This window comes from Peromyscus eremicus, chromosome 3 (assembly GCF_949786415.1).
Source record: "Peromyscus eremicus chromosome 3, PerEre_H2_v1, whole genome shotgun sequence".
Classification (NCBI taxonomy): Eukaryota; Metazoa; Chordata; class Mammalia; order Rodentia; family Cricetidae; genus Peromyscus; species Peromyscus eremicus.
This window is the reverse complement of record NC_081418.1, coordinates 135,269,246-135,295,157: the sequence shown is the minus strand read 5'-3', so window position 1 is coordinate 135,295,157 and position 25,912 is coordinate 135,269,246.

The window sequence follows — 25,912 nt, the reverse complement described above, 5'->3', positions numbered from 1 at the left end:
CCTGCTCCTCTTGAACAGAATTTGTCACCACAGACCTTCCTGCTTCATAGGAGCATCTCAACCTTGGTGTGGAAGCTCCTGACCCTGGGTAAATGCAGCTTATTTGGTCTCTGTACCCTGGAATGTTCTGGAAACCCTGCAGGTTCTGTCCAGTGCTCGGGGTTATTAGCATAATTTCAGCGTTGAGAGTGGTCTTTCAGAGCTTTGCAGGTACCCAGGAGGCATCAGCAGATCTAAGCTCATCCAGAGTGTGGACTTAGTATCAGAACTGTCCAATGCTGAGTACAGTTAAAGCGTTAAGGGACTCTGGGTACTAAATTTGTAAGACTCACTGTTTGGTTGGTTCTTGTTACATTGATACAAGCCCAGGTATATATGGGAAGAGGGAATCTTATTTGAGGAAAAAAACTGCCTCCATAAGATTGGCCTGTAGGGGTATTATCTTGATTAATGACTGATGTGGGAGGGCCCAGCTCTCTGGGAGCCATGCCATCCCAGGGTGCATGGTCCTAGATTGTATAAGAAATCAAGATGAGGACGCCATGAAGAGCTGGTCAGTAAGCATGGTCTCTGCTTCAGGTCCTGCCTCCAGGTTCCTGCTTTGAGTGCCTGCTTTGACTTCCCTCAATGATAAACAAGTTGATTTTGGCTGTGGTGTTTTATCACAGCAACAGAAACCCTAATTAAGACGCTCACATAGATGTACATGGGCCCAAGTCTGGGATGGAGGCCTGGCCTCTCTGACAAGGAGAGCACTCAGGCTTCCTGAGGCGGGAACTGCAGATTACAGTCATGCAGGGAGTGCTCTCTTAATGGGCACGGGTCCTTTAACACCGGGAACATTTGGAGCCCACTTGTTATCTAGCTCTGTACTGTCCCAGTGAAGATAAGACCGTATTTTCTGGAGATTCCTCCTCTTACAGTTCTGGGCTATGGCTAGCCACAAGAGAAATGTTAGAAGCACTGAGAAGTGGGATGCGGGATGGAATTGGCGACCACAGTGCTCAGTGAGTCAGTGGTATAGGCGTTGCTGTGCTCACATTGTCACTGACTGCTGGCTGACCTTGGCTGCATGAAGCACAGGCAGCAGCCAGACTTGTATCTCTCCCGGGCCCAGTCGGATCTCCATCCCTCTCTAGCTCCTGGACCACCTGTGCGCTCAGTTCCCTGGCAGAGGGGGCTGGGTCCTTCCATAGACAATTCGCCTTACCAGAGTTGGAGGTGGTGAGGCACGGGTCACAGCTGCTCTTGATTTTCTCCACTTCACACTCAGCGTCTCTCCTCCCCTGACCTGCAGTGGTCTTCAGGCTCACCACACGTGCAGGCAGAGGTCCCAGCCTTCCTTGGCCCCTCTCACGATTCCATAAGATCTAAGCACTAAAGTGAGTCAGAAGTGAGACAATGAAACTCCTGCTAGACACCAACCATCAGTCACAGAGATGACCAGTACATTTGTTAAAGTTTCTGCAAAGGTTTTATAAAGGATTCGACCTGAAGAGCTATACATTTACCGCATTGTGCTTTAAAAATGTACAATTTTAAAGATGTAATCATTTCAATATTAGTGATTGTGCTGTCTAATTTTATGTCACCTTGACCCAAACTAGAGTCATCTGAAAGGAAGGACCCTCAGTTGAGAAACTGCCTCCATAAGATCCATCTGTAGGGCATTTTCCTAATTAGTGACTGATAGAGGAGAGTCCAGCCCCTTGTGGGTGGTGCCATTCCTGCTGGCCTGGTGACCTGGGTTCTATAAGAAAGCAGGCTGATTGTACAACCACTGTGAAAATCAGTATGGCGGTTTCTCAGAAAATTGGGAATCAATCTACCGCAAGACCCAGTCATACCACTCTTGGGCATATACCCAAGGAATAATCATACCACAAAGATACATGCTCCACTATGTTCATAGCAGCATTATTCATAATAGCCAGAACCTGGAAACAACCTAGATGCCCATCAACTGAAGAATGAATTAAGAAAATGTGGTACATCTACACAATGGAGTACTACTCAGCAAAGAAAAACAATGACAGCAGGAAATTTGCAGGCAAATGGATAGAACTAGAAAATATCATCCTGAGAGAGGTAACCCAGACCCAGAAGGACAAACATGGTATGTACTCACTCATAAGTGGATACTAGATATAAAGCAAAGGACAATCAGACTGCAACCCACAGATCCAGGGAGGCTATATAGCAGGGGGGACCCTAGGATGACTGTGGTTTATAATAAGTTTTGGTTTTGCCCAATCACTGGGCAAGCTTTAGTGAAACATTTCACTAATTGGATAAGAATTTGTACCGTATCAAGCTGATGAAAGAAAATGCTGGCTGTACTTCAGGAGGGGAGGCTAAAATCTTTTTAGATTATGGATTAGCCTATAGAAAAATGTCTGCCATAAATTAAACAGTGAAGGGGAAGATGAATAGGAATCTCACTTACACAACTTAAGTAAAACATAGCTCTCTGAACAGAGAAGATAGGTTTCTTCTGTATCCCAGAATCTAAACAATATTTATATGTATAATTCAGCTATTATTTGACTTAAATGGGCTTATTGGAAAATGTTATCATTTTTACTATTTTCTACAGAGAAAATATTGTACTGTTTAAAATAACCCTTGGACTTTTGAATTATAACTTGAATTATGTTCAAGCTATCTATATATTATTTCTCCTGCAGTTGTACATAAAATGTTTTTACATTCAAAAAAAGGACAAATACTATAAAACTGTATTACATGAAATATATAGAATATACAAATTCATAGAGACAGAAAGATTATACGTTATCACAAGATGGAGAAGAAAGGAATATAGAGCAATGATTTCCTAAGTACAGAATCTCTGTTTTGTGTGATGGAAAAATCCCACAAATGGACAGTAGTATTAGGACATAATATGAATGTAATAAATTAACACAATTAATGTAATTAATGAATATCATAATTATAATTATTGAAACAATACCTCAAATGTAATCAATGAATACCACAAATGTAATTAATATCATGAGTGTAATTAATGAATATCGTGAGTGTAATTAAAAATAAAGAGAGGAAGAAAGAACGAAAGAAAGAAAGAAAGAAAGAAAGAAAGAAAGAAAGAAAGAAAGAAAGAAAGCAGGCTGAGCAAGCCATGAGGAGCAAGCCAGTAAGCAGCTCTCCTCCAAGGTCTCTGCATCAGCTCCTGACTCCAGGTTCCTGCCTGTTTGAGATCCTGTTCTGGCTTCCTTCAAGTGATGGACTACAATGTGGAAGTGAAAGCCGAATAAACCCTTTCCTCCCCAACTAGCTTTTGGTCACTGTGTTTCATCGCAGCAATAGAAACCCTAACTAGGACTGTGATTCTAAGTTGGATATGTTTACATGCTGACTGTAAATATAATATATCAAGGAATTATGATTGCTAAATGTAAACATTTGTTCAACTCAAAGGAAGTATTTAAGTAGTTAGGGAGTTTTTTCTCTTTAGAGTTAGATGTCTGGACTAGTGGTAATATACACTTATAATCCCAGCATTGAGGAGGCTGAGACAGGAAGATCAAGAGTTCAAGGATATTCTAGGCTACACAGTAAATTGAGGCTAACCTGTCTAAAAAGATATCTGGCCAGGTGGTGGTGGTGGCGGTGGCGGCGGCGGCGGCGCACACCTTTAATCCCAGCACTCGGGAGGCAGATCCAGGTAGATCTCTGTGAGTTCAAGACCATCCTGGTCTACAGAGCGAGATCCAGGACAAGCACCAAAACTACACGGAGAAACCCTGTCTCGAAAAACCAAAAAACAACAACAACAACAAAAAGATATCTGCCCTGTCATGTATCTAAATGCTTAAAATGAAAATCAAATATATTTGATGTTAAATTAGATAAATAATTTAAAATATTTAAGAGAATCCAATGGATTATTGCAAGGACCAAGCAGACGCCATAACAGGCTGCTCAGTCTTCTCTCAGAGATCAGGCCTCAATTTCAGTTTCCTGAGACTTGATCGAGCAGTTTCTGGGAGGGCCATGAACAAAAGACATAGTCCTTGCAGTAGTTCCCTTTCTGCACACACTCTGACTGTTCAAGGTTCAGCCAGTTGTTTACAGTCTGGGACCCCTCACCAACTTAGAGCTACGTGCATGAGTCAATGTGAACATGTGAGGGCAGCCAGCCTTCATGGCAGCTCAAGGACAGAGCCTGGACCACTGAGTCAGCCCCCACAGTCAGTACATGCTAGGCCAGCCAGCCTCCTTGGCAGCTCAAGGACAAAGCCTGAGACTTGTCCAGGCCTGCCCCAAAATGGTAACTGTAACCCTAACTAACCCTAGCCAATTAAAAATTACTAACATGATTGCCACTCACATAAACCAACCCTAAGTCTGTTCCTATGTAAACCCCAAGTCCCCCTTGCTTTAAAAACCCTGCCCCATTGCTACTCAGGGTCTGTCCTGCTCTGCTGCTGCGTCACACGGATGGAGAGTCCTGAGTGAACTCGTAACAATACAAAGACTCCTTGCTTTTGCATTGGATTTGGTCTCTTGGTGGTCTTTGGGGGACTCTGGGTACAAAACTATATTTACAATGGAGTTTAGACTGTTCAAGTTGAGTTAATAAAATTTTAATTTTAAAAAGGATAAATGGGCTGGGTGGTGGTGGCGAATGCCTTTAATCCCAGCACTCAAGAGGCGGAGATAGGCAGATCTTTGTGAGTTCGAGGCCAGCCTGGTCTAGAGAGTAAGATCCAGGACAGGCTCCAAAGCTACACAGAGAAATCCTATCTCAAAAAAAAAAAAAAAAATATATATATATATATATATATATATATATATATATATATATATATATACAATAAAATAATCAGGAGCTGAAGAGATGGCTCAGCAGTTAAGAGCATTTGGCCGCTCTTTCAGAGGACCTGGGTTCAATTCCCAGCACCCACATGCCGTTCACTGCTATGGGATGGTCTGTATGTCAAGTGTGTTGCTGATTGGTCAATAAATAAATCACTGATTGGCCAGTTGCCAGGCAGGAAGTATAGGCGGGACTAACAGAGAGGAGAATAAAGCTGGGAAGTGGAAGGCTGAGTGAGAGAGACACTGCCAGCTGCCATGATGACAAACAGCATGTGAAGATACCGGTAAGCCACGAGCCACGTGGCAAGGTATAGATTAATAGAAATGGATTAATTTAAGCTGTAAGAACAGTTAGCAAGAAGCCTGCCACGGCCATACAGTTTGTAACCAATATAAGTCTCTGTGTTTACTTGGTCAGGTCTGAGTGGCTGTGGGACTGGCAGGTGACAGAGATTTGTCCTGACTGTGGGCCAGTCAGGAAAACTCTAGCTACAGTTCACAACTCTGTGTAACACCAGTTCTGGGGGATGTGACATCCTCACACCAATGCACAAAAAAATAAAATGAAATAAATTATAAAAAAAAAAGAAATCAACACACTCACACCATCTTACCTCTTATTCTAGGCCCTGTTTAGCATGAATATGTGTTAGTGACTTCTCGGTCCCCGTAGTCTCTAAACTGCCTATTCTGAGGTCTCCTGGGATCTCCACACTGCTGACCCTGAGATGTCCACACTGCTGACCCTGAGATGGCCACACTGCTGATCCTGAGATCTCCACACTGCTGATCCTGGGGTCTCCACACTGCCGATCCTGGGGTCTCCACACTGCTGGTCCTGGGGTCTCTACACTGCCGATCCTGGGGTCTCCACACTGCCGATCCTGGGGTCTCCACACTGCTAGTCCTGGGGTCTCCACACTGCCGATCCTGGGGTCTCCACACTGCCGATCCTGGGGTCTCCACACTGCCGATCCTGGGGTCTCCACACTGCCGATGCTGAAGTTTTCACTTTACTACTCCAAACTCTAGGAAAGGTGATATTTTGTCCCATCTGCCTACTCTCTACCTTGTTCTCCTGGGGTTCTTTACTATTTCCCTTCCATTCTGAGCCCTGCTCTTCCTCAGGAACCCTGAGTTCTCTCGGTTCTCAGCGTTCTCTCGTGACTGACTGTTGCGGTGCACATTTACACATTTGCACATTTCCCAGCACTGACCCTGTACAGCTCATCATCTGACACTTGCTCACATTCTCCCTGTGAGGTGAGCATCGGCACCCATCCACCCATTCACCCATTCACCCATCCACTCCAACCTACGCCCTCCCTGCCACAGTGGAGAAGACTCATCCACAGACCTTGAGCAACAAGCCCCACTAACAAGTGATAGAGGCGTGGGATGGTCTCAGGTAAGGGCAAACACGTTTACCTCAAAGGATCCCGTACTCCTTCAGATCTCTGCCATCTCTCCGATCCTTGGGCCTCCCCTAGGACTCCCTCTTCAGCCTCCTCTGGCCTCACCGTGCCTGTCTATCATTCTCAACATTTTCTCTAGGCAATATGTTCAGGAAAATGCCAATTCCGGCCTAACTTTACGTAAAAGAGTTAGGTGTCAGTTTTGACATGAGCAAAGTACATGAGTAAACATACCTCCAGACAATGCATACAAAAGGCTGCTAAGCACAAAATATGACAGTAGTCGCGTATGGTGGCACAGACCTGAATGTCAGCACTTGGACCATCCAAAGCTCTACATACCGAGTTTGAGGTCTGCCTAGGCTACATAAGGCCCTATCCAAAAAAACAAAACACAAAATCAGAAAGAAAAGAAAAACCACAACCCTTGCCCCCTCTGGGATTTCCTGTCCCTTCAGAAGGTGGTAATATCCTACCGATATCCTACAGGAGTGGAGGGTCAGGGGAGGCATCTAGAGGAAATGAGGACTCTCTAGACACAAACTCACATTTCTGCTCAAACTTTCCCAGGCCAGGGAGCCAGCAGACGTGATGGTAGTGTGGGAACAATTAGTCAGCCCTGTTCCCCTGTGTGCCACAGAATCTAACTCTCCATCTATGACTTCAGATAAGTTACATGGCAGAACCCCAGCAACAGCACACGGGCTGTCATGGCAACACACCTACACCCCTCGTTATCGGCCCGGCCCGCGCTGCAGAGGAAACATCTGCCTTCTTCAAAAGGCAGCATGCAGCCTGGCACCCGCACTCACCTGTCACGTCAGCACTTGGGAGGGAGAGGCACGGAATCCAAGGTTGCCTTCCATTACACAGTCAGATCGAGGCTTGCTGAAACTTCAGGAGACCCCCTCTAAATAAATAAATAAATAAGCAACACAAGCAACGGATAACTTGAAAACAAAATTAGCTGGATCACATCTATAATCTTAATGCTTAGGACATAAAGACAGGAGAATCAGGTGTTCAAGGTCATTCTTAGCTATAAAATCAATCTGAAGCCATCCTGGACTACATGAGACATTGTCTTTAAAATGAATGGATGAATGAATGAAATAAAACCAGGGAGCCTGGCATGGTGGTGCACAACTTTAATCCTAGCCCTCAGGAGGCAGAGGCAGGGGGATCTCTGTGAGCTCGATGCCAGCCAGGTCTACAAAGGACAGCCAGGGCTCTGTTACACAGAGAAACCCTATCTCAAAACATCAAACTGAAATAAAACTAGGGAGAAAATTCCACTAACAACAGCATTGGGAAAACAAAAAATAAACAAACAACAAACAAACAAAATAGCATTGGAAAGATTAAAACCTTACCGAGAAACTTAGCAAATAAATTGTAAGACTTAATCAGTGAAAATCACAAAACATTTAAAGGCATTAATAAGTACTAAACAAATCAGAAGACTTTGGTGTCCGTGGATCGAAAGACCTGGTAATGTCATGCTGGTAATACCACCAGGTTCCACCTGTGTATCCAAGACCGTGCCTATGAAAATTACACTTGCCCCTTTTTGCAGAAATTAAACTGATCCTAAAATTCATATGGCAATTCAAAAGGCACAGAATAGCCAAAATTATTTTGGAGGGGCCAAAAAGGTGACTCAGCAGATAAAGACATTTGCCACCAAGCCCGACAACCTGAGTTTGACCCCTGGGCCCCACAGTGGTGGAAGGAGAGGACCAACTTCTGCAAGTTATCCTCTGACTTCCACACCTGTGCCATGATGCACTAACACACCCACTCATACCCACACACAAAATGAATCAATAAATCAATGTCAAAAATATTATTTCAGGAAAGAACAAAAGCAGATGACTCATACTTTCTAGTTTCTTTTTTCTTTTGAGAAAGATCTTGCTATAGCCCAGGCCGAACTTTATCTTACAGTAATCCTCCTGCCTCAGCCTCCTAACTGCTGAGATGAGATTATATAGGCACGCACTACCACCCCCAGCTTCTACTTCATGATGTCAAAATTTACTATAAAACTACAGTAACCAGCCGGGTGGTGGCGTACGCCTTTAATCCCAGCACTAGGGAGGCAGAGCCAGTCGGATCTCTGTGAGTTCGAGGCCAGCCTGAGCTACAGAGTGAAATCCAGGACAGGCACCAAAACTACACAGAGAAACCCTGTCTCAAAAAACAAAAACAAAAACAAAAAACAAGAAAGAGGAAGGGAAGGGAACAGAGAATTGAATGGTAAGAAATACTAATTTGGGGTATTTTTTTAATGATTTGTTTGTTTTTATTTAACATGCATTCGTGTTTTGCCTGCATGTATGTCTGTGTGAGGGTGTCGGGTCCCCTGGAACTGGAGTCACAGGCAGTTGTGAGCTGCCATGTGGGTGCTGGGAATTGAACCTGGGTCCTCTGGAAGAGCAGCCAGTGCTCTTAACCATTGAGCCATGTCATTATTATTAGTGTGGGGAAGGTGTTGGGGTGCATACACACCCACACGCATGCATGTGGGCACTTGCACACCATAACATGCATGTGAAGGTCAGAGAACAACTTATGCATTTTTAACTTTTTTTTTCTCCAAGACAGGGTTTCTCCAGGGCTGTCCTGGAACTCGCTCTGTAGAACAGGCTGGCCTCAAACTCAGAGAGATCTACCTGCCTCTGCCTCCCGAGTGCTGGGATTACAGACATGTGCCACCACCACCTGGCTTTAAAATTTATTTTTATTTATGTATGTGCCTACTGGTTTGTATTTGTGGTATTTAATAACGTCAGCTTGACAGGATGTGAAATCACCCATGAAACACACCTTTAAGTATGCTACTGAATGGGTCTCTAGATGGGGTTAACTGAGGTAGGAAGGCTAGCCCTAACCATGGGTGACATCATGCCATGGTCTCGGGTACTGGAATAAAAAGGTAAAAGCAAGTGGAGCAACAGCATTCAGCTTTCCCATCTTCCCCTCCAGGATGGACTGCACCCGTCTCGGGCGAGCCAAAATAAACTGTCCCTTCCTTAAGCTAATTTTGAAAAGTATTTGATCAAAGCAATGAGAAAATTCGTATCAAGAAGTGGGCCACACCAAGAAAAACAAATAAAACAAAACAAAATTTAAAAAAAAAATACAACAACTGAAAAAAAAAAAAAAAGACGGGCATAGTGGTGCACGCCTTTAATCCCAGCACTCAGCAGGCAGAGGCAGGCGGATCTCTGTGGTCTACAGAACAAGTTCCAGGACAGCTAGGGCTGTTACACAGAGAAACTCTGTCTGGTGGGGGCAGGGGCAGTGGATCACCGCTGTTGACCGCCTGGTGGTTCTTAGCCTTTGAAGCAAGTTTGCCATTAGAACCTGGAAGCATTTGAAACTTTAAACTAGAAAAACTCTAGAATATTGAAAATAGACTTTAATGTGCCATCCTGGAAGGAGTTTAGAAGACCAGAATGCCAAAAGAAATCCAGACAATGGAGGTCCCCCTGGTGAGGTTTCAGAGATGAACATGGACTTTATCAGAAACTGGCTGGAGTCTATTTATGCAGCATTGTGGCAAAGAATCTGGCTGTAATCTACCCATGATTTGAGAATGTGAGTGAGGCTGAATCAAAAGTAATGGACTAATCTGTTTGACAGAGGAAATTTCCAAGCAAGGTAACATTCAGACTGTGTCAGGGTTACTGCTTACGGCCCTTATCCAGTGTGGTGGGGGAAGAGGGGGCGGGAGGGAGGAAGTAGGGGGAGAGGGTGAGAACCCTTGTACCATGGAGCACAATAGAAAAGGTGCCACCCACTGAAGGCTCCACCTTGTGAAAATTCATTTGAGTAGTAAAAGCCTAAACTAAGAATGCAGCTGAAGAGGTTCCCGATCCAAAAGAGGCCCATTAGGGAAATGTCTCCCCAGAGTGACACTCAGAAGCTGATACACAGTGGTTCCATGAGGCCAGGCTGCACCTTGAGCCTGCAGCAGAACTTAGTAGTGTCATCCACATGGTACTATTTGGCAAGCATGGAACCTGCCTAGGTAAAGGGATTGTAGAGACTTGCGCCAAGTTTCTGGAGAGCTACTAAGGACAAGTAATATGTGTCAGGGTTAGAGTCCCAGCCAGGAGACTCTGAGAGGCCAACAGGTGAAACTGTGAAGGTGAAGGATGCTGAGTGTGCCAGCATGGAGACAGACACTTGCTCACGAAAGCTGTGATGTTACCAGAGTTTTGAGTTTTGAGGGTCAGGGCCTGACCTCTGGTAACCTTACCGATCTGGACCTGGGCACCTGCTCAGTAGGCCAATTAAACCGGTAAGTCATATTGAAAAGCAGAAAAACAGGAGATTCATTCAACGGGGCTACTGGAAGATCAAAGAGGTCCAGTGGCTCCCCAAGTCCATCTTTGCATTCCTGAGGATGTAGGTTTATTTCTTTGTAAATTGTATTTGTTTATTTGTAACACACACACACACACACACACACACACACACACACACAGTGTGTGCGCATATGCTGCAGAATGCATGTGGAGGTCAGAGGACATCCTATAGGAACTGGTTTTCTCCTTCTACCGTGTGGGTCCCCGGTATCTGTCTCAAATTGTCAGGCTTGGTGGCAATCCCCGTTACCCACTGAGCAATCTTGCCAGCCCTGTTTTTATTGAGGTTTTGGTGAAATGGAGAGAAGGAACAGTAGGTACTCTTGACAAAGCCATCTCCCCAGCCCTAAAGAGGCCATTTAAAAACTTTAACACACACTGATGCATAAGCAAACCTTGACCTTGTTCTCTAAGTAGTCCAAGTCTTGAAAAGAAAAATAGCAGGAAGCATAAGCAATAATCTTGATAATTAAAATGTGTACACACTTTCCCCATGGGGGCCTGGTACTCAGCGGCTGCAAACAGCAGCCTCCTCCGAAGTGTGTACACCCTTTGCACGAGGCTACGGAATAAGGACGTGATCGAGGCTCTGCAGAGAGCCCAGTTCAGATTCCCAGCTGCCAGATGATCCACATCTCAAAGAAGTGGGACTTCACCAAGCTTAATGCAGATGAACTTGAAGACATGGCCACTGAGAAGCGGCCGGCCGGCGCATTCCTGATGGCTGTGGGGTCAAACACGTCCCCAATCTCGGTCCCCTGGACAAGTGACAGGCCATGCATTCCTGAGGGCTTTCACAGTACTCTCCTGTCCCCTACCAAATCATGTTCAGTAATAAATCTCATATACAGTCTAAATAAATAAAATAAAACGTACATACACAAAAAATTAGATGTTAAAATGTACAGTCTCATAACACTGTTTACAAAACAAAAAACATTATTAATTATCCCAGTAACAAAGTTAGTCCATCTGAATGTTGACAAAACACGGATATTTCATATGGACAGGGCCCAGAAATCATTCAAAAGCATCTTGACATACATACAGGTCAATCATCTTTTAAATGTTTGTCTCAAGCTTGCCTGGCAAGAAGTGGTTAAAAAAAAAAATCTCTGAGCTTTTGGACAGTTCGGTCATCTCTGAGTGCGGGCGATAGGCAGTTCCTCCAGCTGCACTCTGGTGGATGTCTACCTTTCCACAACACTTCCTTTTTCCTGTCTCTCTCTTTCAGATGCTGCCAGAACCTCAGCAGCTTTTTCTGGTACTCTGGGCTCCTTTCTCTTCCTGTAAAGCCCCCTTCCTGACATGTGGCCCTGCAGCCATTTGTCTGCCCCGTGGCTGGCTGCCTGCCACGTGACCGACCTCCATGCCAGTTTAACTCAGGCTGCCTGACTTTCTCTCTCCTCTCTCCCGTCTCTAGGCTGTTACCAAGATTTACACTTTGCTTACTCTGGGATTTTTCTTTTAATCTCTTAATAAAATTGACCTTGAGTTTTAAAAAATTTTTTTTAAGTAAGATGTTAGTTTTCCCTCTTGTAAATCCCGTAACAAGAGTTTCTCAGCCTCAGTTTCCAGAGCTAACATTGGAGAGGTCGGACCGCCACACCGTTCCCCACCTATCACATCAGACTAAGTTGGAACTCCCATCAATGCCGCCAGACTCAGTTACCACCCGCTTTAGGAGAAGAGTCCAGGGAACTTCTCACCCTGGTGTGCTTGCTGGCCCGGTCTGGGTTACCTCACACCTTTGGCAAAACTACGAAAGTTCCCTTGCGAGTTACTTTGGTTTGCTTACCTGTCACTTACTCTTTCCAACAGTCGACACCGTCCGGCCTGACTGAGGTAACATCCCAGCTACCAGTTTTGGGGTTTGGTTCTTTTCTTTTCAGTCCCAAATTTTACGGTTGACTATTAAATTTCTGTATTTTAATTAACTTTTTTTCCCCCAAAGGAAAAGTTAAAAAAAAAAATGAGACCAAAGCACAGTTTTATGTTAGCACTCAGAGCAGACTCTACTCAGGCCATGCCTGTCTGCAGCTGGGTCTCCCAGCTCCCACACAGCCGATTCTTCACACTAGCCGCAGGCTGACAGATTCCAAGCTGTCAGGGGCTCCCCATGACACCCCATATGGTGGTCACTTTCTCCACACCTTCAAAGCCATACATTCTTTTCTCAAATGCAAAACTCCCGCCCTTCCCCGGCTACCCAGGAATCAGAGACAGCCTGTTTGCAGGCATGTGCTATGGATGACTCACCAACCACGTGACATGGAACCTCCTCCCTTCCTAAGAAAACTAAAAGAAGCTTCCATTCTTCCAATGGGGCCCCAGTACTCCTCAGAGCACCCCACCCCCACCATTGCCATCTGGCTGGCACTGGGGCTTGAAATCTCCTCAGAGCCCTTGTTATGTTGTTCCCCTGTGGCATTCACATATCTTTTAGCAAACCTCTTACCCAAAAGACAATCTGACTCAGTGTCCCCTTACACCCCAAACTCAAGACTGTGGAATATTCCTTTACACTGTGTAAATATAAGTCACTGTGATTGGTTTAATAAAGAAGCTGACTGGCCTATAGCTAGGCAGAATAAGGTTAGTCAGGAAAACCAGACTAAGAGGACGCTGGGAAGAAGAAGGGGAGTCTCAGGGATCATGAGGAGATGCAGAGAGAAGGAAGATGAACAGGTCATGTTAAAGAAGGTACTGCCACATGGTAGAGAGTAAATAAGAAATATGGATTAATTTAAGTTGTAAGAGCTAGTTAGTAACAAGTCTAAGCTATTGGCCAATCATTTATAATTAATTATAAGTCTCTGTGTGGTTATTTGGAGAGTGTCTGGTGGGACAGAAAAACATGCCTTCAAAAGACTTTTCACTATATGCATTAATAGAGCCCCCAAATCATTCCTAAACTTCTGCATTCATGAATACACATGCACACATCTCAAATTAAGTATGCCTAAAATAATAATTTTAGTGTTCAATGAGTTTAAAAATATTCAAGAGTCTGGAGAGGTGGCTTATTGGTTAACAATGCTTGCTTCTCTTTCAGAGGACCTTAGTTCTGTGCCCAGCATCCATATAGGGCACCACAAAACCTCTGTCTTCAGTTCTAGGGGATCCAATGCCCTCTTCTGAACCCCATGGTGCATGTGTGTGTGTGTGTGTGTGTGTGCACATGTGAATAAAAATAATAAACTTAAAACTGAAGTGACCAGAGATTTGCAGCTCAGTTGTTTTCAGAAAGTCTAGGAGCAAATTAACTTTTGCCCCATGCAAATTAATTAACTATCCTAAGTTTACAAAAGGTTAGTCAACTAGAATTTTCCCTAGGGAGCATCAGGATGGTACAGATCTATTGTTTCCATGGTTACACAAATCACAATAGAGACCACAACAACCTATTTCTTTGTCTCAAATGGTTCAACAGGACTCCAAGGGCTCAACAGAGCAGAGCCCCAAAAGACTAACATACTTCAACTTTCCCTGTAATATGGTAGGTGCCCAAATAGTTCAAGAGGACTCCTAATTTGGTCAAAAAAGCTGTCAAAATAACAAGGATTGTCATACACAGAGCATAGTAGCCAAAATATCTCAGCAAAACCTCAGTGACATAGAACTCCCAATGACAAAGCTAGTCACCAAAAAGCAGTTGCTGAAATGATACCAAAAAACCCCAAACAGCTCAAAGGGGACCCCAAACTACAAGAAGACAAACACTACCAGGGAGAAGCCCACCAAAGGCCAAAGTTTCTCGAGTCCAAAAGAAAATCAAAACACCTGTTTTCCTACCAAATAGAGGAAAAAGAAACTATTAGGCAGAGTTCTTCATCGGGACCTCTGGCTCCCCAATAACCACTCAGAGACTTATTATTTATACATGCTCAGCTGATAGCTTAGGCTTGTTACTAACTAGTTCTTTTTTTTTTTTTTTGGTTTTTTGAGACAGGGTTTCTCTGTGTAGCTTTGCGCCTTTCCTGGAACTCACTTGGTAGCCCAGGCTGGCCTCGAACTCACAGAGATCCGTCTGGCTCTGCCTCCCGAGTGCTGGGATTAAAGGCGTGCACCACCACCGCCCGGCACTAACTAGTTCTTACATCTTAAATTAACCCATATTATCTACACTCTGCCATGTGGCACTACCTTTTTTCAACATGGCATATTCATCTCCTGCTCCCTCTATATCTGGCTGGTGACTCCCATGACTCTGCCCTTCTTCCCAGCCTCCTCTTGGTTTGGCTCTACCACCTAACCTCTTCCTGTCTAGCTATTGGCCAGTCAGATCTTTTATTAAACCAATCAGAAGGTGCCTTGGCAAAAACACATCTTCACAGTATCCAAGAAGATTATTCCATAACAAAAACTGATAGCAAATGAAGTGGGAAGGTGAGAAAAATCTCTGAAATAAGATGGTTCCAGAAGCTGTGTGGGACTAGTTCATGTTTCTTCTCTGTCTGGGGTCAAGTGGCTAATGCCAAAAATGTCTTTTCTCCTGGCCATGGCTAATTAGAGCCTGAGCCACGACAGCCCTAGCAACCCAGGCTTGGCCACTCATCTTCAATAGGCCAATTAAACTGATGAGTAATAGTGAAATGCAGGAAAGGAAGACTGATTTGGTGTGGCCACATTAGGAAGAAGAGCAAAGAGTTCCAGGGACACCCAAGTCTATTTTTGTGGTCCTGATGTGAGGGTCAGATTTAAGTAGAGAAGCAAGGTCCTGCTCAAGATGTCCCGTCCATCACTAACAAGTCATCATCTCTAATCTCCCCTGCAAGGTGGTTTGACAAGTTGTCAGAACTCTGTGAAATCTCTTTCCCAGAAACACATTCTACCTCCAGCTGGCACCAGGCTTCAGTCTTCCTTCTCAGACATGAGATTCCTGGGAAATTCCAATTTCTTGGGGAGTCATTATTTATATTCGATAGCCAAAGAGAGGGGCAAAGTGTCAGTGTCTTTAGAAATCTTCATTCCTATCAGGAAAGTTACACAGACATGAGGAGGGGCTGGATCGGGAGGCCATGAGTGCTACAAGCAGCGCTGGGGTAGGGGGAGGCTACCCAAGGCTTTTGGAGCCTCGTGAACCCTTGACGCCAGGAACAGAGATGCAGGAGTTGGTGTCTGCCATGCTGAGCTTCAGTCTTGCTTTGGTCTGATCATTCCCTGCTGTGTCCCCATTCCTCCTTTGGAAGTGGAATATTTATTATGTACCACATGTACTGAAGCTTGTAACTGTTTTTATTTATTTATTTATTTATTTATTTTATTGTATAGGAGCTCATAGTTCAGAAAACAGATTTTGGACTTTTGAAAAGTATTGGGATTCTTACAGACTATGGGGACGTTTAGTGATGAATTGAATTTACCATATAAAATGGCTTTGTGATTATAGGGACAAAGATGGAAGGTTATGGCTTAAAAGCGATATGTATGAGTGTCATTTTGTCGAGGGGTGGACTTGTAATGGTCGATATTGAACTTGATAAGATCTAGACTTCCCTTAAGAGAAAAATCTCTGAGCATGTTCTTGAGAGAGTTTTCAGACTGGATTAACTGAGGTACTGTGGTGGTTTGAACGAGAATGTCCCCCACAGGCTGAGGTGTTTGAATACCCAGTCTCCAGCCGGTGGTACTGTTTGAGGAGGGCTAAGAGGTATGGCCTCACTAAAGGAAGTATGTCACTGTTGAAGGGGCAGGCTTTGAGGTTTAAAAGTCACACACTATTCCCAGTACTCCCCACTTCCTGATCTAAGTTCATGATGTGAGTCCTGGTTCTCAGCTTCCACCTCTGGCTGCCACATCTGCTGTCTGCGGCCACACGTCTCTGCCCTTCCAGACCCTAACCCGCTGGAAACATAACCCCAATAAACCCTTCTGTCTACAAGTTGCTTTGGTCACAGTGTTTTATCACAGCAACAGAAATGTAATTAATACAGGCAGGGAGACCTTCCCTGTGGTGGTATTGTGTTCCCCGAAATATTGTGCACCCTAATAAACTTATCTGGGGTCAGAGACAGAACAGCCACAATATTAAACATAGAGGATAGGCAGTGGTAGCCTTTAATCCTAGCATTCCAGAGACAGAGATCCATGTATTCAAGGATATACATGGATATACACCATGATACAAGCATGGTGACTCACGCCTTTAATCCCAGAAAGCGAGCCTTTAATCCCAGGGAGTGATGGTAGAAAGCAGAAAGGTATATAAGGCGTGAGGACCAGAAACTAGAAGCATTTGGCTGGTTAAGCTTTTAGGCTTCTAGCAGCAGTTCAGCTGAGAGCCATTGGGATGAGGACACAGAAGCTTCCAGTCTGAGGAAACAGGATCAGCTGAGGAATTGGCAAGGTGAGGTGATTGTGGCTTGTTCTGCTTCTCTGATCTTCCAGCGTTCACCCCTATAACTGGCCTCAGGTTGGGCTGGGGTCCTGGACTTAATGAAAGGACACAGCACCCACCTCCTTCTGCTCCCTGACAGCATGAGCAGTGTGACTGGCCACCTTCTCTGTCATGATAAGCAAATCCTCTTGACATGTAAGCCCTTCTCCCCTTAAGTTGCTTTTGTTAAGTATTTGACCTTGGCAATGAAAAAAGTGACTCACATACCTTATGAGCCAGCAATTCCATTAGCGGGGATAGACTCGAGAGTTAAAAACAAGTTCACACAAAAACTTGTGCATGGAAGAATGCTCATGGCATTATGGTTTCCTTTTTTAAAGTTTTTTTTGCTTAGCTGTACAGGGATTGAACATGGGACCTTATGTATGCTGGGTATCACGGTTAGTTTTTGTCCACTTGACACAAACCTAGACATACATAGGAAAAGGATCTCAACAACTACAGAATTGTTTCCATCAGTTGGGTCTGTGGGAAATTTTCTTAACTGCTCACTGATGTAGAAGGGTCCAGCCCACTGCAGGAGGTGGTATGCCTGTGCAGGGGGCCCTGGGCTGGATAAGGAAGGTAGCTGAAGTAGCCATGGGAAACAAGCCAGTAGGCAGCAATGTCCCAGGTCTTCGTTTCAGTTCCTGCCTGTAGTTCCCCCCTTGGCTTCCCTTTCCCACCTCAAGTTTTTTTGTCATGGTGTTTACCACAGCAGCAGAAGACAAACCAGGGCACGAAGCAAGCACTCCACCACTGGCCTGTTGTTGAGGAATATTTGCTTACACTGTGAAGATGTGTCTTTGCCAAGGCGCCTTCTGACTGGTTTAATAAAGAGCTGACTGGCCAATAGCTAGGCAGGAAGAGGTTAGGCGGGACTTCTGGGGACAGAGAGGACTATAGGAAGAAGAGAGACAGAGTTGCCAGCCAGACTCAGAGGAAACAGGATGTACAAGATGGAAGAGAGGTAACATCACGTGGCAGTGCATACGTTAATATAAATGAGCCGGGCGGTGGTGGTGCACGCCTTTAATCCCAGCACTCGGAAGGCAGAGGCAGGCGGATCTCTGTGAGTTCGAGGTCAGCCTGGTCTACAGAGCGAGATATATATATGGGTTAACTTAAGTTATAAGAGCTAGTAGAGACAAGCTGACCTTTCATAATTAATACAAGTCTCCCTGTTGTTATTTGGGAGCTGGCTTGTAAGACAGAGAAAGACTCATTACAGCCTATAGCCCCAGCCCTTTGATAGTATTATGGGTAAACAAAATTAAGTATCCACACCATGGAATATCATTCATGCATAAGAAGGAATGGAGTTCTGAGGCTGAACCCAGGGCTTAAAGCGTGTAAGGTTAAGTGTTCCATTACCAAGCTGTATCCTTGGACCATTTACCTAGCAAATGTAAGGTCCTAGGCTCTCTCCCAATACCACACCCACCCACCCACCCACACACCCACACACCACACATATACACATATATACCACACACATACACACACACAAAAGAGCCCTTCCATCTGAACTGGAAGTTGGCAGTCTTAAGGAAGGTATTAAGTGCTGAAGTAGGAGTCTGGGAGCCACCCAAGTCCCAACTGCCACCTAACAAGTGAGGTAAAGGAATGCACCAGCCAAACAGGGCTGAAGCCTCGTGTGGTTGCTAAAAGAGCAGAAGGAAAAGTCCATTGCCCAGAAGAGACTTGTCGCAGACCCAGAGCAGATGGCAGACACCAGAAGGCATCCACATGACTGACAGAGGCCCTGCTCCCTGCAACAGGACAGAACTTTCATGGAGAAAGACCCAGAAGTGGACCTCAGAATACTCACAGTGACCCAAGGATAGAAAGACATCAGTCACAACAAAGGAGCCACAAACAGCCTCCCTGTCATAAGAATGTCCACCAAAACAAGACAGCATTTTCCTTCAATTAAGCTGCCAGGAAGGGTTTTTAATATGGAAAGTCGAGGGACACCGAGGGCTGTCACTGTGCAGATGGTGGGAGTGGGAACTGGTACAGCCACTTTGGGAGGCAACTTGCCGGTGTCTGTCCAAGAGGTGTACAGCCTATGACTCAGCAAGTCCTGGGCCTGGTTTCCACTGCAGACACACCCCGAGTGTACAGGGAACTGTGTGTTTATGGAACACAGGGAGCCGCCGTGAAAGGTTGGAAGAAGCCTCAGTGTTCGTGGATATTCGAACACCTAAAAAGCCTCTACACAGAGCTGGGAATCCAATCCAGCACTTGGGAAGTGGAGGCCGAGGGTTAGGAGTTCAAAGCTAGGTTCGTAGCAAGTTTGAAGGCAGCCAGGCTACATGGGACCCTATCTCAAAAAAAAAAAAAAAGAAAGAAAGAAAGAAAGAAAGAAAGAAAGAAAGAAAGAAAGAAAGAAAGAAAGAAAAAGAAAAAGAAAGAAAGAAAGAAAGGAAAAGAAAAAGAAAGAGAAAAAAGGGTCTACAAACGTTCTCTGACAAAATGAGTCGTTCTAGGTATAAAGCTACATGAACTACAGGACATAAAACTGGGTTTTTAGAAGGAATCTAGAAGAGTACAAACTGTGTATCATTCATGATAAAAAGAACACAAGTGTACTGGGGCCTTGAATTCCTGCTGGCGGGCTAAGACACTAGACCAATAAAAGAAAAGACTTTTTCGATTATTGGTTTGTTTTTTTCTGTCTTGTTTTTGGTTTTTTTGTTTGGTTGTTTGGTTAGTTGGTTGGTGTTTGGTTTAGTTTTGGGGTTTTTTTGTTGTTGTTGTTTTTGTATGTTTGTTTTGGTTTTGGTTTTTTGAGACAGTGTTTCTCTGTGTAGCCCTGGCTGTCACGGAACTCTTTGTAGACCAGGCTGGCCTCAAACTCAGAGGCCAACTGCCTCTGCCTCCCCAGTGCTGAGATTAAAGGTGTGTACCACCACCGCCCAGCTGATTCTCAGCATTTCTATGGCAGCTCACAACCATCCATAACTCAGTTCCAGGGTACAGACACTCTCTTCTGGATCCAAGCACACCAGGTATGCATGTGACGTATGAACATAGATGCAGGCCAAACATTCATACAAATAAAATAAATAACTTTACATTTTTAAAGGGTATCTTTTTAAATTCTTTGATTGTTTGATAAAATATACAACAAAAACATTCATACAAATAAAATAACTTTACTTTTTTTAAAAATGAATTTTATTTATTTTGTACACATATGTATACGTGTGTTAACAGGTGCACGCATGTTGTGTATGGGAGTCAAAGGACAACTTGCAGAAATGAGTGCTCTCCTCCCACCATAAGGGTCCTAGGACTCAGACTCAAGTTGCCAGCCTTGGTGACAAGCAACGTTACCCACTTAGCCATCTCGCAAGCCCCCCACCCTACCCTACCCCAGCTTTTTAAAAGCAGGACCTTCTCACTCTGCAGCTCGGGCTGACCTGGAATCGCACTGTGACCTCACACAATAACTTTACATTTTTAAAGGATATCTTTTTTAACTCTTTGATTGTTTAATAAAATATACAATGTATCTTGATCACATCTACTCCAACTACATCTTCCTACACTTCCCAACACATACACACACACACACACACACACACACACACACACACACACACACTTTCATGTCCTTTCTTTTTTCCTTTTTTTTTTTAAACCACTGAGCCCAGTTAGTGCTACCTACTGGAATGTTGACTAGTCTTATAGCTGTGATCTTACACAGTGAGTACATGGCACAAAGACCATGTGTGGTGGTTTGATTGAGAATGCCCCTCCCCACCCCCCATAGAATGCTTAGTCACTAGGGAGTGGAACTGTTTGAGAAGGATTGGAAAGATTATGGCTTTGTTTGAGTAGGTGTGGCCTTGTTGGAGGAAGTGTGTCACTAAAGGTGGGCTTTGAGGTCTCAAAAGCCCACACCAGGCCCAGTCTGTCTCTCTCTCTCTCTCTCTCCTCTCTCCCTCCCTCCCTCTGATGCCTATGGATCAGGATGTAAAGCTCTAAGCTACTACTCCAATGCTATGCCTATCTGCTTCCCACCAGGATGATCCTGGACTAACCTTCTAAAACTGTAAGCAAGACCCCAACTAAATACTTTATTTTGTAAGAGTTGCTGTCTTAGTTAGGGTTTCTGTTGCTATGGAGAGACACCATGACCATCGCAACTCTTATAAAGGAAAACATTTCATTGGGGTGGCTTACAGATTCAGAGGTTTAGTCCATCATCATCATGGTGCAACGTGGTGGCATGCGGGCAGACATGGTGCTGGGGAGGGAGCTGACAGTTCTACATCTTGATCCACAGGCAACAGGAAGTGGTCTGAGTGTCATCGTGAACAAAGCTTGAGCAAAGGAGACCTCAAAGCCCACCCCCACAGTGACATACTTCCTCCAACAAGACCACACCTACTCCAACAAAGCCATGCTTTCTAACAATGCCACTCCCTATGAGCTTATGGGGGTCAATGACATTCAAACTAGCACAGCTGCCTTGGTCACGGTGTCTCTTCACAGCAGAACAGTAAGACACCATGCCATGGCCAGAAGAGAGCATTTCACAGCGCTCCTCCCCATCCCCCAGCTCTTACATTCTTTCTGTCTCCTCTCCTGGGATGTTCCCTGAGCCCCTGGGGGAGAGGTGATTTAACTGTCTCGTTTAGGGCTGAACTCTCCACAGTCACTCATTCTCTGCACTCTGACCACTTCCAAATCGCTGCATTAACTGCTGCCCACTGCAAAACGAAGCTTCTGTGGCCAAGGCTGAGACCATCAGCAACCCATTCCACGTGTATAATCATAAATATTCAGCAGTTTGACAACATGCAGCAGGCTGCCTCTAGGGTTTATGGCCTCCCAAGCAATAGCTTTTGATCTTTTAATTTTATTTTAGTTTTATTATTTATTTGCACGTGCGCGCGCGCGCGTGTGTGTGTGTGTGTGTGTGTGTGTGTGTGTGTGTGTGATCTGTATGTGTGAGCACAGGCATACAAGAGCATAACTTTTGGAAGTGGGCTCTTTTCTTTGACCGTGGATCCTGGGGATCAAACTCTGGTCATCATTGCTTGTTCTGCAAGCACCGTAACCAGGGAGGCCATCTCACTGGTCCTGGCTTGTTCTTTCACTCAATATCTCTAAACTTTCTGCTTTTTGACATGTTTCCTTACAGATCTGTGGTTTTCTTAGGGGCATGTGGGGACCTGAGGGCAGAGCTTCCTGACATCCCAGGAAACGCACAGTTAGTAACCGGTAGCACAGGAGGAACAGCCACAAAGCACGCCCTGCTGAAGGAAGCAGACAAGTGGCGGCAGGCCTGTGGAGACCACCAGAACTGACGGGGGACATTGAAACCAGAGACAGACTCGCACACCTAATTGTAAACGTGTAGCAACTTTTGGGGGGGGCTCAGGTTCTCCCTCCTTTATCAGATTTGACTACCTCTTTCATGATTGGTTCCATTTTTGCACTCTATTTTCATGCCCACATTCAGCCTATCAGGGCCCCCCTACAAATCTGGGCTCCAGAAAGAACATAGAGTGAGTTAGAGTTCGGAGGAGAAAGTTAGTTCAAGCTAGCCTCCCGAACTCATTCCTGCCTCTGCCTCCTAGACTCCAGGCTTTGGCAGCCCATAGGAAGTCCTGCAGCAGTTTCTAGCCCCCAGACATCAGACCACAAACGTCTCAGGGCTGCAGACTTACTCTGCGAGGGTGGCTCTCGCTTGACGCCCCCACACCTTCAAGAGCGTTATATGTAGTATTTCCGGGATGCTCGTCTGGAACCTAGCATCACTTAAATCTCATGGTGCAGTCTGCTTCAAGCTGTTTACCCCATTTGAAGTTGTTCACCCTGAACCGTCCAGAAGGACTGATGGTAAAGTAACTCTGATTTGCTGTCTGCCCACTCCACTCTTGTAGAAGGCTTAGACAAGAATCCAGTCTCAACTGACCGCCTCAGCTGAAATACACAATGTGATATCTGGCATGATTGACCCACACCTTTAGTCCCAGCACTTGGGATGCAGAGGCAAGTGGATCTCTGTTAGTTCAAGGTCATCCTGGTTTACACGGAGAGTTCCAGGCCATCCAGGGCTACATAGTGAGACCCTGTCTAAATAAAAATAAATGAATAAATAAGTGAATATATTTACAGCTATACATTTAGAAATAGTTAAGATGATGAACATTATGCATATTTTAAACATAGCCAGTGGTTCAGATACTGTAAATAACTCTGTCCAGTTCTGCTAATCAAGGATCTTTGACTGCTCAGCCCAGGAAGACAGGAGCTTTTCGTGGGCACGTCAGCCAGGGGAGGCCCGGTGTCCAGATAGGAAAGAAGACTGTCTCTCTAGGACCCGCACCATGAAGAAGAGTAACGGTCAGTTCTCATCCTTGCCAGCCAGGAGTAGGAGCAGGAAGGTCAGTATTTACTAGCTCAGTTCAGAGGCTCTGGGACACAGCAGAGATGAGTCAGGTCGTGAATGGTGTAGAAACATGTGCAGCACTCCTATCTCGTTCTGAAAGTCAACCTCACTGCCAAGCCCAGGATCTTCCGACACAGGAGCTTCAGGGCTCCAGGACCACTCCTCAGTTCAGGTCAAGACGCTCCCTTGACAGCCACATCTGCCTCTCATCACTCGGCACCCTTGAGGATTTGCTTTATGGGTCCTGTTCTCCCCAGACAGACTGAAAACCTTGCTACTCAGCACCTGAGCCGTACGCGCATGGATTCGCATGTCTGATTTCATAGACCAGCTTCACCTCAGAATTAACTCTCTAAACCACGTGTCCCATGAAACCCTGAGCGTCGACAGGCCCTAAGACAGAAAGTGAGAGAGAAAACCACAAAGAAGTCACCCAAAAGATGTAACTTCAGCTCCCACAAGAAACATCCTGAGATGCTGCGCACATTCTTTCACATAGGGGGTCAGCTCTCCAGAAAGAAAGGGACATAAGGGACATATGTAGCTCAGTTATAGATTATTCCCTAGAATGCACTCAGTGCTAGATTTGATATTCAGCACAAACTGAGTGTGGTGGTACATGCCTATCATCCTTATCTAAAAAAAAAAAAAATTACAACTAAAATCAGAAAGAAATGTTGAGTCCTATGGAAAATAAGGCTTTATTGCTTCTTCCCAAGTCGCTTTTGGTCATTGTCTTTATCACAACCATAGAAAGCAAACTGAGATAAGGACTAACTAATGGGTACACACATACATCTGTAGATTAGAAGGCAGATCTAGTGAAACAGTTGTAGGCTGTCCCATAAGGCCTGTGACCTCCAGATCCATGGGCTCCTGATCGGCTTTGCCACACCAGGCATGAACTGCCTCTTGTGGAAAAGGCCTCAAATCAATCAGAAATTGGCTGGTTAGCCCAATAACCTTTACAGCACTACTACACCAGTGGCCAGCTCCTCGCCAGGCAGATCAGTATTGCAGCATTCAATAGTCACCTCCGGGCAGCGCCAGGGATGGTGGTCTTCCTGGCACTGTGGAAGCCAGCAGGGAGGAAGTTTTCTGATTAGTTCCAGCTTGATTTTTCTGAATATTTTTGGTCTTGTGCCACATTTATAAAATAATTTTCACTACATAGTTCCAATTATATGGTTTTTTTGTTAAACTAGACTCACAGATTTGCATATTCAAATACAAATTCTATATAAATATAGAAGAGACATTAAAAAGCAAGATAAAATTACATGATCACAGTACAAAAACATAAGGGTAAGGTAACTGTGGGAAAAACAATAAAGATAAAACATTTGCTTGTTTGCAATATAAAAGATCTATTTGTTGTCACTAAAATATTAATATATAGCAACATTCTATACAATTTGAAAAAAACACTAATACTGATATATTTAGTTAGAGCAATGAGATTCAGTGGGTTTCATTGTATTTTAAAACTCTTACCACAATACTTTCTATACTGTGATTAGTAGATTTGGCTCTAAGTTCGAGTATTTGGTTTTAATTTGACCAACTTAAGTGAAAAAAGTGCCCTTGCTGAACTGTTTAAGTCTAATGGCTTTCTAATTTCTGGGGTGGGAGATCTGAATGGAGCCCAGTGTTTTGAACATGTTAAGTAAGAACTCTGTCACTGTGATGTTTAATGTCAGTTCTCAACTTGACTTACCTGGGAAGAGGGAGCTTCAGTTAAAGAATCCTCCATCACCAGGTGGTGGTGGCACATGCCTTGGGAGGCAGAGGCAAGCAGATCTCAGTGAGTTCGAGGCCAGCCTGGTCTACAAAGTGAGTTCCAGGACAGCCATGACTGTTACACAGAGAAACCCTGTCTCAAAAAAAAAAAAAAAAAAAAAAGAATCCTCCATCAGGTTAGTCCGTGAGAATGTCTGTGGGGCACTTTCTTAATTGGTAATTGATGTAAAAGGGCCTAGCCCACTGTGGGCGGTGCTGTCCCTAGACAGGCAGTTTTAGGCTATATAAATAAGCAGGCTGAGCAAGCCATGATGAGGAGCAAGCTAGTAAGCAGTGTTCCTCTATGACATCTGTGTCAGTTCCTGCCTCCAGCGCTAGAAGCTAGAAACCTAAACTAGGCATCAGGCCAGGGATGTAGCTCAATGGCAGAACACTTGCCTAGCATGTGTGTGACCCTGACTTCAGCGGACAGCATAGCAAAACAGGACAAGATGGGTCTCTCTTGGCTTGTTCCAATCAGGGTCACTGTGTAGCAGGAATCTTAACAGTTCTTATTAATAAAATCAAACCTGAGGGCCTGGTATTGGAGTGAACACTGGAAGATCAGAGAGACAGAACAAGCCACAGCTAACCTCACCTGGCCAACTTCTCAGCTGATCTTGTTTCCTCAGACTGGAAGCCTCTGTGTCCTCATATCCCAATGGTTCTCAGCTGAACTGTGCTGCTCAAAACCTAAAAGCTTAAC